This window comes from Mercurialis annua, linkage group LG2 (genome assembly GCF_937616625.2).
Source record: "Mercurialis annua linkage group LG2, ddMerAnnu1.2, whole genome shotgun sequence".
NCBI classification, from domain to species: domain Eukaryota; kingdom Viridiplantae; phylum Streptophyta; class Magnoliopsida; order Malpighiales; family Euphorbiaceae; genus Mercurialis; species Mercurialis annua.
In genome coordinates, this window is record NC_065571.1 from 36,928,924 (window position 1) to 36,942,021 (window position 13,098).

General features: G+C 32.4%; 1 long non-coding RNA gene across 1 annotated transcript; it reads right to left on the minus strand.

Moving 5' to 3' along the window:
* Positions 1 to 9,196: 9,196 nt before the first annotated feature.
* Positions 9,197 to 11,545, minus strand: LOC126669377 (uncharacterized). The gene is made up of 3 exons (XR_008790136.1): positions 11,392 to 11,545; positions 10,831 to 10,931; positions 9,197 to 9,703 (listed from the first exon to the last, which is right to left on the minus strand). It is a non-coding gene; the product is annotated as an uncharacterized LOC126669377 (long non-coding RNA).
* Positions 11,546 to 13,098: the final 1,553 nt, after the last annotated feature.

Genomic DNA, 13,098 nt, shown 5'->3' on the forward strand with positions numbered 1-13,098 from the left:
ATCCGACGGGCACTGTCCACTACTCGAGCGAACTCCATGTCTGTCCCTATCAGCAAAGGGAGAAACTCCGAACCTAAACACCTAACATAGCGGTCGTTCACTCGCCCTCGATCACCCTGTAGATCTGTAGCAAACCGCCCCAAACGGACAAACTCTGTAGTGTAGTCTATCACTGATCTATCCCCTTTCTTCAGATTTAGCATCTTTTCTCTGAAATTCTCAGTAACAGAGAAGGGTAGATAGTAACCTCTGAACCTGTTCACAAAATCATCCCAAGTCAATGTAGCCATCTCTGGTCTGATGTTATCGCGAAACCAGTCCTTAGCTGGACCCTTCAGCGATATCTCCACAAGCATCACTGATTGACGATCAGTAGTTTGAATCCTTTGACTGTTGTACTCAAACTCCTCCAAAAAGTCAAGAGCATCCATGTGCCATCAAATGAAGTCGGAGTCAACTTCGTGTAGGTCATCACCATTTCTCTGTCTGTCGGAATGTGATCGACACCAGTAAGTCCACCCATTCCAGCTACAGCACCAGCCTGAGGTTGTTGTTGCTGCGCTAACTGACCCAATACAGTATACTGATTCTGCAGAAGAGTCTGGTTGTTCTGAATCTCGACAATGCCAGTCAAGAAGGCAGTGAAGTCGAACGCCTGCATGTTCGGTGCCTGTTGCACCTCCGGTGCCTGCTGCACATTCGGTGCCTGAACACCTGCTGCACCACGTCCTCTAACTCCACCTCTACTAGCACTAGCTCCTCTGCCTCTAGCAGCACCTCTACCTCAACCACGTCCAGCATTTTGCCTGAACTGGTGGTACGTTCTGATCGACTTCCATGGAAATCGCATCATCAGCCTTAGCTTCTTGCTCTGCCGCAGCACGAGCACGAGTACGAACAACGTTGTCCATATCCTAAGGATTGAACAAAAACAATTTAAATAACCGATAATTCATATCCAAGTATGAAATAAACAAGTAACAGTTAAGATTTCCCGAGAAACCAACAACATTAAAATGTTCACCCAAGTGAAATAACAGCAACTATCAAAAGCATTAAATCAACATATAATGACCGACTCGACGCAATCCTATTGGTGTAGGCAGAATGTTTTAAAAATCAAAAGATGATGTTTTTGAAGACATGACAGAAACCTATATCCGCAGTAGTTCCTAAGACACAACCATACTTAACAGAGTAAACACATAGCAAGCAAATGGCCTTGGTTTGAAACCAAAGCTCTGATACCAAGTTTGTCACGACCCATTTTCATGAATCATGACCGGTGCTAGGGCATGGGTAATGTAGTACCAATGCTTTTAATGTTTGGTTTAAATCACTGAAAAGGTGAAAGGTTAGGATTTGTTTCGTAACGTTTTAAACGTTTGGATTTGTTTCTTATCCTTTTAAACGTTTGGATTCTTTTCGTAACATTTTAAACGTTTGGATTAAATCGCTAAATAGGTGAAACGTTAGGATTTGTTTCGTAACGTTTTAAATTTTTTGTTTATATCGCTAAAAAGGTGAAACGTTTAGATTTCTTTTGGAATGTTTTAAACGTTTGCACTTGTTTAGTAACGTTTTACATGTTTGGATTTTTTCATAACGTTTTAAACTTTTGGATTTGTTTCGTAACATTTTAAGCGTTTAGATTTGTTTTAACTGTTTTAAGCGTTTGGATTTGTTTCATAAATTTTTAAACGTTTGGATTTGTTTAGTAACGTTTTAAAAGTTTGGCTTAAATCACTAAAAAGGTGAAATGTTTGGATTTGTTTCGTAAGGTTTTAAATGTTTGGTTTAAATCTCTAAAAAGGGGAAAAGTTTGGATTTCTTTCAGAAGGTTTAAACGTTTGGATTTTTTGAATATCGTTTTAAACGTTCAGATTTGTTTCATAACGTTGTAAACGTTCAGATTTGTTTGTAACATTTTAAACGATTGGTTTTGTTTTTTAACGTTTTAATCGTTTAGATTAAATCGCTAAAAATGTGAAACGTTGGGATTTCCTTCCTAACGTTTTAAATGTTTGGCTTAAATTGCTAAAAAGTTTAAACGTTAGGATTTGTTTCGTAACGTTTTACACGTTTGGATTTGTTTGTAATGTTTTAAACGTTTGGCTAAATAGCAAAAAATGTGAAACGTTAGGATTTGTTTCGTAACATTTTAAACGTTAGGATTTGTTTCGGAATATTTTAAACGTTTGGCCTAAATCGCTAAAAAGGGGAAACGTTAGGATTTGTTTCATAACGTTTTACACGTTTGGATTAGTTTCGTAACGTTTTAAATGTTTGGATTAAATAGCTAAAAAGGTGAAACTTTTGTATTTGTTTTGTAACGTTTTAAACGTTCAAATTTGTTTCGTAACATTTTAAACGTTTGGATTTGTTTCGTAATGTTTTAAACGTTTTACTTTGTTTCGTAACGCTTTAAGCGTTTGGGTTAAATCCCTAAAAAGATGAAACTTTTGGATTTGTTTCGTAACATTTTAAACATTTTGATATGTTTCGTAACGCTTTAAATGTTTGAATTAAATCGCTAAAAAGGTGAAACGTTTGGATTTGTTTGGTAATGTTTTAAACGTTTGGATTTTTTTCGTAACATTTTAAACGTTTGGATTTGTTTCGTAACGTTTTAAACGTTTGGATTTGTTTCGTAACGTTTTAAACGTTTGTATTAAATCGCTAAAAAGGTGAAACGTTAGGATTTTTTTCGTAATGTTTTAAACATTTGGCTTAAATCGCTCAAAAGGTGCAATGTTAGGATTTGTTTCGTAACGTTTTAAATATTTTGCTTAAATAGCTAAAAAAGTGAAACGTTAGGATTTGTTTTTAATGTTTTAAACGTTTGGATTTGTTTTGTACGTTTTAAACGTTTGGATTAGTTTCATAACGTTTTAAAAGTTTGCTTAAATAGAGAAAAAGATGAAACATTTGGATTTGTTTCGTAATGTTTTAAACGTTTGGCTTAAATCGCTAAAAAGGTGAAACGTTAGGATTTTCTTCGTAGCGTTTTAAACGTTTGGCTTAAATCGCGAAAAAAAGGTCAAACTTTAGGATTTGTTTCGTAATGTTTAAGCTTTTAGCTTAAATCGCTAAAAAGATGAAACATTTGGATTTGTTTCGTAGCGTTTTAAACGTTTGGCTTAAATCGCTAGACAAATGAAACGTTTGGATTTGTTTTTGAATGTTTTAAACGTTCGGACTTGTTTAGTAACGTTTTAAACGTTGGATATGTTTTATAACATTTTAAACGTTTGGATTTTTTTTTCGTAGTGGTTTAAACGTTTGGCTTAAATCGCTAAAAAGGTGAAACATTAGGATTTCCTTCGTAACGTTTTAAATGTTTGGCTTAAATTATTAAAAAGGTGAAATGTTAGGATTTGTTTCGTAACGTTTTAAACTTTTTGCTTAAATCGCTAAAAGGTGAAACATTAGGATTTGTTTCGTAATGTTTTAAACGTTTGGCTTAAATTTCTAAAAAGGTGAAATGTTAGGATTAGTTACAGAACGTTTTAAACGTCTGGATTAGTTTCGTAATGTTTTAAATGTTTGGCTTAAATCGCTAAAAAGGTGAAACTATTAGATTTGTTTCGTAACGTTTTAAACGTTTGGATTTGTTTATTAACGTTTCAAACGTTCGGATTTGTTTCGTAGCCTTATAAACGTTTGGATTTGTTTCGTAACGTTTTAAACGTTGGGATTTTTTCCATAACTTTTTAAACGTTTGGCTTAAATCGCTAAAACGGTGTACGTTTAGATTGTTTCATAACGTTTTAAACGTTTGAATTTGTTTCGTAACGTTTTAAACGTTTTGGATTTGTTTCGTAACGTTTTAAACGTTTGGATTTGTTTCGTAACATTTTAAACGTTTGGATTTGTTTCCTAACGTTTGAACGTTTGGATTTAATTCGTAACGCTTTAAATGTTTGGATTAAATCGCTGAAAAGGTGAAAGGTTAGGATTTGTTTTGTAACGTTTTAAACATTTGGATTTTTTCTTATCGTTTTAAACGTTTGGATATGTTTCATAACGTTTTAAACATTTGGATTAAATCGTTAAAAAGGTGAAACATTAGGATTTGTTTCGTAACATTTTAAATGTTTGGCTTAAATCACTAAAAAGGTGAAACGTTTGGATTTGTTTCTGAACATTTTAAACGTTTTGATTTGATTAATAACGTTTTAAATGTTCGAATTTGTTTCGTAACATTTAAACGTTTGGATTTGTTTCGTTACGTTTTAAACGTTTGGATTTGTTTCGTAACGTTTTAAACGTTTGGACTTGTTTCGTAACGTTTTAAACGTTTGGATTTGTTTCATTTTAAACGTTTGGCTTAGATCGCTAAAAAGGTGAAACGTTTGGATTTGTTTCGTAAAGTTTTAAACGTTTGGCTTAAATCTCTAAAAAGGTGAAACATTTGGATTTGTTTCAGAACGTTTTAAACGTTTGGATTGGTTGAATATCGTTTTAAATGTTCGGATTTGTTTTGTAACGTTTTAAATGTTTGGTTTTGTTTTGTAACGTAGTAAACATTTGGCTTAAATCGCTAAAAAGGTGAAACGTTAGTATTTCTTTCCTAACGTTTTAAACGTTTGGCTTAAACTGCTATAAAGTTAAAACGTTAGGATATGTTTCCTAACGTTTTAAATGTTCGGATTTGTTTCGTAACGTTTTAAACGTTTAGCTTAAATAGCTAAAAAGGTGAAACATTAATATTTGATTCGTCACATATTAAATGTTTGGATTTGTTTCGCAACATTTTAAACATTTTGCTTAAATAGCTAAGAAGGTAAAACGTTAGGATTTCTTTTGTAATGTTTTAAACGTTTCGCTTAAATCGCTAAAAAGGTGATACGTTAGGATTTTTTTCGTAACGCTTTAAACGTTTGGATTAGACTCGTAACGTTTTAAAAGTTTAGCTTAAATTGCTTAAAAAATGAAACGTTGGGATTTGTTTAGAAACGTTTTAAACATTTGAATTTGTTTCGTAACGTTTTACATGTTTGGCTTATATCGCCAAAAAGGCGAAACGTTAGGATTTGTTTCGTAATATTTTAAACTTTTGGCTTAAATCGCTAAAAAGGGGAAACGTTAGGATTTGTTTCGTAACGTTTTAAACGTTTGGATTAGTTTCGTAAGATTTTCAATGTTTGGCATAAATCGCTAAAAAGGTTTAATGGCCCAAAATCGAGGGCTGCGACCGGCGCTAGGGAATGGGAATTTTTGTTCCGAAACCCGTAGCAAGCCTAAATTTACCAAAAACTTTTTCGCGTTTAAAAATCATGATAAAACTTAAATAATTTGTTTTTGAAAAATCGGCAATATAACGACTGTAAACTTAATAAACCACACCTGTGAAAACACACAAACCACCCTGTATAAAGTACCACATAACATATATTAAATTTCTGGATAGTTTGTTCTCCCAGAAATACGTCATTATATCAGGGCATAATATAAGTATATAATCGTTTGGTACCGACTAGATGTACTATCATGACTACCGCAGCTCTAAGAAGTATAGAACTTTCCATAACTGAGACTTCCGAAATAATGAATGGAAGCTCGCCACCTCATCATATGTTAAACCTAAAAGAAAACACTATTGGGGGGTCAGACAACGATGAGTGAGTTCACAATTTACTAACGGTATTATAATTAAAATAAGGTCGCATTCACGATAAAACATACTTTACTGTATATTCAATTAATAACTTCTATTTAAACATACTTCTATAATAAACGATTAACTAAACATAAACAAATATAAAATATAATTTAATAGTTTCTAATATTGGATCCATTCTAAACCCTAAACCCAAATGCTAGGACTTAGTTAATACATCGATAATGACTTTTTTGATCATATCATCCAAATGGTTGGATCCCGAGATTGTTCGACCGAGTTAACTGCAACCATCTCTTAATCCCAAGTTGTGGGTCCCGAGATAGTTCGACCGAGTTAACCCACTATACACGGGTCCCGAGATAGTTCAATCGAGTTAAACCTCGTCTCTATCACATTTCTTTTTATCCTCCTTTTCCTTATTCGATCGATATTCATATTTTTATCATTGCAAATAATTGACCTATAATACGCCGTACCTTTAGAGATGCCAAGTAAGGTGCCACGAGGCATAAGTGTGAGAATTTAATTGGGGATATCGGAATTGAGTTCGAGAAATAAGAAAATAGACCAAAGTGAGTCTATTAAAATTATAGTAAAATAATAATTTAAGTGAAATTATTATTTGATAAATTGGAATTTAACGTGACTAAAGAAAAATAAATAAATAAAGATAAAATAAATGGTAAGTCCCGAATTAATAAATTTTACGATAAAATTTGTAAAAAAAATTTAAGGAGGTAAGATTAAATTTTATATAAATTGGACGAAAGGGTTTTAATTAAACGGACGAGTATTGGAAAAGAAAAGAAAAATAAATAAAAAATTTGACCGGAGTAGATAAATATTGTGAAGTTCATTATTTATCGATAAAAAATAACCGTCAAGATTCCGTTTAATTATAAAAATAAAAGTCGGACTAAATCAGAGAAATTGGAAGTAGTAGAATTAGGAATGAGGAAGTGCTAAATTGAAGCATTTAAATGCAAATTTTCCTTAGAAATCAATAAGAAGATGACACACAATACCCCACCTCCTTAAGTTCTAATGTTTATTAATAATTAAAGAAGATAGGAAACCCCAATTTCCACAAGAAGACTTGTCGAAACCATCATTTCCATCACCTTCAACCATGAGCGCTCACCACGGCGACAAGGAAAACTCGATCATCCAACCACCTATTTAAGTGATTTCAGCTCGGTTACAAATCTAACATCTAAGGGATCAAGGTAAACACTTAAACTTTGTATTTGGTTAAGAATTAGGGGCTGTTTCATGAGTTTATTACATAAATTTGTTGTTTGTATCAATGTCCGTAAATTAATGATTTATTGATGGTTCTGGGTGAGGTTTGAGAGTTGTATGTGTTAGATGTGTTAGGAAGTCGATGTTATGTCGAGGTAGCACGTCCGGACAAGCTGAGAGGGGCTCGGTTCTACTCAAAAAGAGCAGAACCATTCTACTCATGTGAGCATAATGCTCACTTCTCACAGCGAGCAGGAGCAGGATGAACTCTGCTCACATGAGCAGAGTTCAGCCGATGATGGGGACTGTTTAAATAGTCCCCAACCAGCTTAAGGTGTAGTTTTTGAACATACATCGAGACTAAGCAGTGACGGAATTTACTTAAGCTGAAAACAGTAAGTTGTCGAGGTGTGAAACTGAGTTTGAAGACTGTACAAGTGCAGCCCCAAAAACAGTTAAGATACAAAGTTTAGAACAAGTTTCGGATATCGTTGAGCGATGATTTTTGAGAAGCTTGAGCTGTATATCATAAGTGATATATAAAGAACAGAACGTGATAATCGGGTTGGTTTTTGATAAATAAAAATGGCTAAGACAATTAAAATAGGTGGTAAGTTAGTAATATTAAAATCCGGAAATCCTGGAATCAAGCCGCGAAGGCTACTTCACCTATGAACACGGACCTCAATCTGTAATAATAATAACTCAAAAATTAGTAGAATAAATAAATGATGTTGTTTAGATGAGATTTAAGAAAAATAAACGTGGTGTTGTTAAGTCGGATTAAAAGTTATCGATGTCGGAAGTTAAGTCAAAACAGGAAATATAGAAAAATAAACCAAGTGTTAAAACATAATAAAAGGGGCAACTTTGGAATTAAATTGTGAACAAATGGTAAGTCGAAATTAGTTGAAATCTTCACGGATATTGTAGATGGAAGTGTAAAGTTTATGAATGTCAAATTTGTTGTGGAAAATATCCACTGTAGTTACCATGTTCCGTTGTCTAAATCAGCAGCGTTATAAGGCTGTTTTTAACAGTTTTAATTTCCAGATTTGAGGTACCAACTGCAGGACTAATTTCCGACACCTTCGGGTGATAGTTTCAGTCCGAGGTCTGAACAAAACTTTTAGACGATATTCTGAAATTTTGGAATGTCAATTTTATTTCGAGTTTGGACCATTTTAATTCACGGTTTTAATAGCTCAAAGGTAGTCCAAAAACATGAAATAAACAGAAAAAAAATTAAGAAGCTAACTTTGAAAAATGTTTTGGAAACTTTAGAGACGTCGAATGAAGTTAGAATTTAAATAAACATTGTAGACTATGTTGCGGCCTATGTAAATGTCCAAGCTGTTTTGAGTTCTGGCTATTTTAAATAAGTGGTTTTGATAGCTGAAGTTGGCTAAAAACCCAATTTTGGATAAGTAATTCTAATTTTTATTAATTAGTGCGATTATCGAATTTGCGTAGACCCGGCGAGACGATTACCAACGGGACCCAGAACGTGACGAACGCGATACCACTTTGCTAGTTCTCAAAGATTATGGATAGCGAGTGGTGAGTTTACAATTTACTTTTGTGTGTTATTAATAAAAGCTATTTATTTTAATTATCATTATTATAAATGCATCGCATAATGTATTATTATTCATAATGATCATTATTTCTTATTGAATTTTTATTTCTTATAAAATAAAACTAGTATAGTGATCCGAGAAAACAAGCTACATATTGGGCGTCAATAGGCTATGTGATCACTAGTGCCCGGTCAGTCATAGAATTAGCATTGATAGATGTTTGTATTTAGAAATGTTTGATGTGAGCTCGTTATATGATGACTATGTTTGGAAACGAGGAGGATTATGTTTGGTAGATACGAGGTTAACTCGGTGGAACTATCTCGGGACCCGTATCTAGTGAGTTAACTCGGTTGAATTATCTCGGGACTCACACATTGGGATTAAGCAGTGGCATGAGTTAATTTGGTTGAACTATCTCGGGACTATGCTACGTGGTAGCGGTTAACTCGGTTGAACTATCTCTGGACCGTGCCACTCGGATTAAAATGATTTGATACAATATGAATGGATACAATATTAGTAGGATACTGATAAAAAATAGTAGGAAGTTAAGATTAAGGTTTCGATCGAATCTAATACTTGATATATATTATGTTCTTATATATATATATATATATATATATATATATATATATATATATATTGTTTTAAATGCGATGTTACTTTATATAACACCATTGGTAACGTGTAAACTCACTCAGCGTTGTCTGACTCTCCAATAGTGTTTTTTTTTCAGTACTCATAATAGCCAATTGTATTTGCCAATATATTATCAAGTACAACCCTTTTCCTTCAAAAGGGAAAGTTGTGAAAAATTAGTTATAAAAGAAAAAATAAAAACAAATGGTATATCGCACGACTACAAAGAAGAAACAAATAAGCAACCTAATAATTTAGTACTTTTTGAAGAAATTATCGAATATACTTGACTAATATTGTTAATGCCTCTGCAAAAGTAGTATTGTTGTGGCACAGGATAGGCAGTGAAGACTGATTCACATTTGGTATAAAGCAGACGAGATTTTTGCAAGCTCAAGCTTGACTTCCTCAACAAAATTACTTCTAGAGACCTCGTTTTCAACTGTGGTCTCAAGGTTCTTTATTTTTACAATCCCTCTCTCTAGTTCTTTCTCACCCACAAGTACCATCAATGGAATTTTTGACTCTTTGGCACGATCCATGTGCTTACTGAACCTTGTACTCACAGTGTATTCTGCTTTCAACTTGGAATTCCACAGCTCACCGACAAGCTCTGCAGCTAAAGATAGTTTACTTTTGTCCACAAGTCTGCTATATTCAAAGTATGTATTGAAGTACGTTTCAATTCGTAGAGCAGCAGTAGTCAGTAGATGTCAATTCATTTTTAATTGTTTGCATCAAACGAGATTCGGTTTTTAACTCTAATTTTATAAAATATATTTACAAGTTTCATAAATCTATATTTTCATCTGTTTGATATTTTCACCAATTGCCTATAAATAGAATTGCTTACGTTATGTAATGGTATGATTTGAAACAGGGCATTGCTGGATATGAGATATCGCTTTGTAAGACCCTTATTTCTAAAATCAGTTTGCATCAGTTTTCAGAAAATTGTATCTGATATTTTAATATCTATAATTGTATCGTTTAAAGATTTTTTTAAAACGTTTGATGTTTGAATTGCGAAAAATTTCTACTCATTTTTAGGCTTTCTACGGATTCCGGAGTAACCACTCCCGTTCCCTAGGGCCGGTCCGTGACATGACCATAGACGCCTAGACTAGTATCAGTACTGGTGATCACACAGCCTATTGACGCCCAATAGGTAGCTCGTTTTCCCGGATCACATATTGGGTCTGATAGTAATAATTTCACAAGATAGGCAACTTATAAATTCCATATAATAACCATACAATTAACTAAGCTTTCAAAATAATAATTTTTTTACAAATCTCATAGGTTTTCTATGCCACGCGTATGTATCTTAGGCTTTTAAAATTAATAGCATCTACTTAAGAAAATCGTGCTATTTAAAACAATATTCGTCATATCAATGACGTTCTCACGGTACGGCAATCGTCGCTTATACATTTCTTTACTCTTTTAATAAATAAAGTATATTATTATTTGATGGTACGATGTAAAATGTAAATTTTTATAGTTCAACTTTATTCTTATGCGACCTTTAATAGAATATAGGATATTTTATTTGTTTATGGCATAAAGTGAATTCTTAATTGAAAAATTAAAAATTCTATTAAAATATTTTAATAGGTTTCTAATAACTTCAAAAATAAACTTAATAATCAATATACATTCTTTTAAAACTAAAATACTTAACAACACATATACATAATAAAATTAATAATAATACACGAAAGTAAATCGTAAATTCACCTCGATCGCTTATTCCAAAAATGCAAAACCAAGATAAAATAATCCACACGTCGTTTACCCGCTCAAATCCTCTACTTCACCGGCCAAACAACTCGTAAGATCTATAAATAAAAATTATAACGTTATTTAAGTTTTATTCATAAACTAACTCTCTTAGCAACTTTAGAATTGAAATTCAAGTATTCGAACTTGAATTGGCACTAAGTCCTTTTTTTTGTTCTTGCCTTCCTAAAACGCATCTATTCAATCCGGCTTATCGTTTAACAATTCACTTAAACGAACTATCTTTAAATCCATATCTTGAACACTTACACTTAAATTCAAAACATAACTAAAAAGATATTTTGTAAAATCCTTAAATTTCAATTTTCAGCTTCAATATTGCATTTTATTTAGCAATTACCCACCATAAATCATCTTAAACATCTTTAAATCACTTTAGAATTAAAAACCAACCATTGATTGAACTTATTCTTATTAATTCACAAAAAAACCTATCATTTAAGCACCAAACTCGGCCACTAAAACAGCCCATAACACTTTATAAATCCGAAATCTTACCTTGAATTGAAGTCTTAGGATGATAGACGATCGAAATCTTGAAATATCGATGAAGGAATCATCAAAAACGATCATAAGATGAAGAAACCCATGTTGCCGAAGTTTTTATCCAAAATTGAAGGGAAATTTGTTTGCTTCTGGATCATTACCATAGTGTCACATTTTATACGTGAAATGTAGTTAATATATTATTTTAGTGCCTTGCCTAAACCATTTAACTTATTCATTCCTTCTATATCTTGTCTCTTTATGATGGTTTAATATAAAACCAAGTCCCTTTCTTTTTCTTTCTAATTTAACCATCCTTCTCATTTTTTTGTCCTTATTACAATAAGTCACATAGCTAATAATTTCTTTAATCCCTCGCTCTTTTAATTTTACTCTTTTATCTAAAAATTACTTAATTAATCAATTTACGTATTATTTATAAGCAATTAAATAATACGACTTTACCATATAACATTTTTTAACAGACAACCTTTCCAAAACCAATCTCAATTAATGATATAATAATTATTAAATACGGTTGTCTAAAATAAAATTTATTATTTTAGGACTTCCGCTACTTTGTACAATTTCTTTCAAAAGTCTTCTTTCACTTCCGACAAGTTTTATCTCTATAAATTTAAATCCGTATTTGTCCATAAAATGAATTTAATGCATAATCCGATTCAATTGAAATTCGATCTTTTCCTTGAAATTTTACGATTCTCTATATCTTACGACTCAAAATGGCCAAAATATTTTGACTGACCCATTTTGTAATTTACCAAAGTACGGGGTATTACATGTCCTCGAATTTTCATATAATTCTTACTGTCCAATTATTTTATTATTGTCTTTTTCCTCGCCCGTACTTACTATTTTCCATAATTTCCTTAAAGCATAATCTCATATATTATTTCATTCTATAGTTCTTTAAAATACGTATTTATTTTTATTTAATATTGTCCAAGTATTATATAGTTAGTTTTCCAAACTAACCAAAATCGCTTTTTTTTAGTTTGCAATTTCAGTTTTTTAGCCAAGTTCAGGCCATAAAACCAAGATCTAAAACCTGACCAAATCTTATTTTATCATTTGCAACTTACCCTATGCATACCGTTAACAACTTTCATTTTGATCCTATGTTCAAAATAACACTTCTTGGAATCAAAATTTTATATAGAAGTAGTCTTCCTAGATTAGCTGTAGGATTGCATTTAACCTTTTAGATAATAGGCTTACTTAAGGGTATATGTTTGCCTGCTTGCCTAAGGCAGGTCTTGTTTTTCGGGATTGATCCGAACTTGTTATCCTTTCCGACATACCCTTTTCGCATGCCATTAAGAATCTCTGCGAAAGGTCTTCGCGAACACGCTCAAAATTACCTCCAAAGTAGCTATCTTAATCTCCTATTACGATCGTTCCTTTCACATCCTAAATTTAATAACTCCTTTAAATTTAGCCAATTCCCAATATAAAATTGCGTTCTATACGAACGAACCAGTACCCCAACCATAAGTGAATTCGTGGTTCTCTAATTGTTGAAATTTCGATATTATAGCTTCTATCAAAGTCAATGTATTCCAAAATGTTGATGATTTAATGTAACTTTAAACCATTAAGTGAATCACTTAAAATAGTCCAATTGTTTATTAATTTCTTTAAATGCACCCTCTGCAACGCTCTGTACAATCTTCATCTAGGTTTCACCAGACTCGCCCA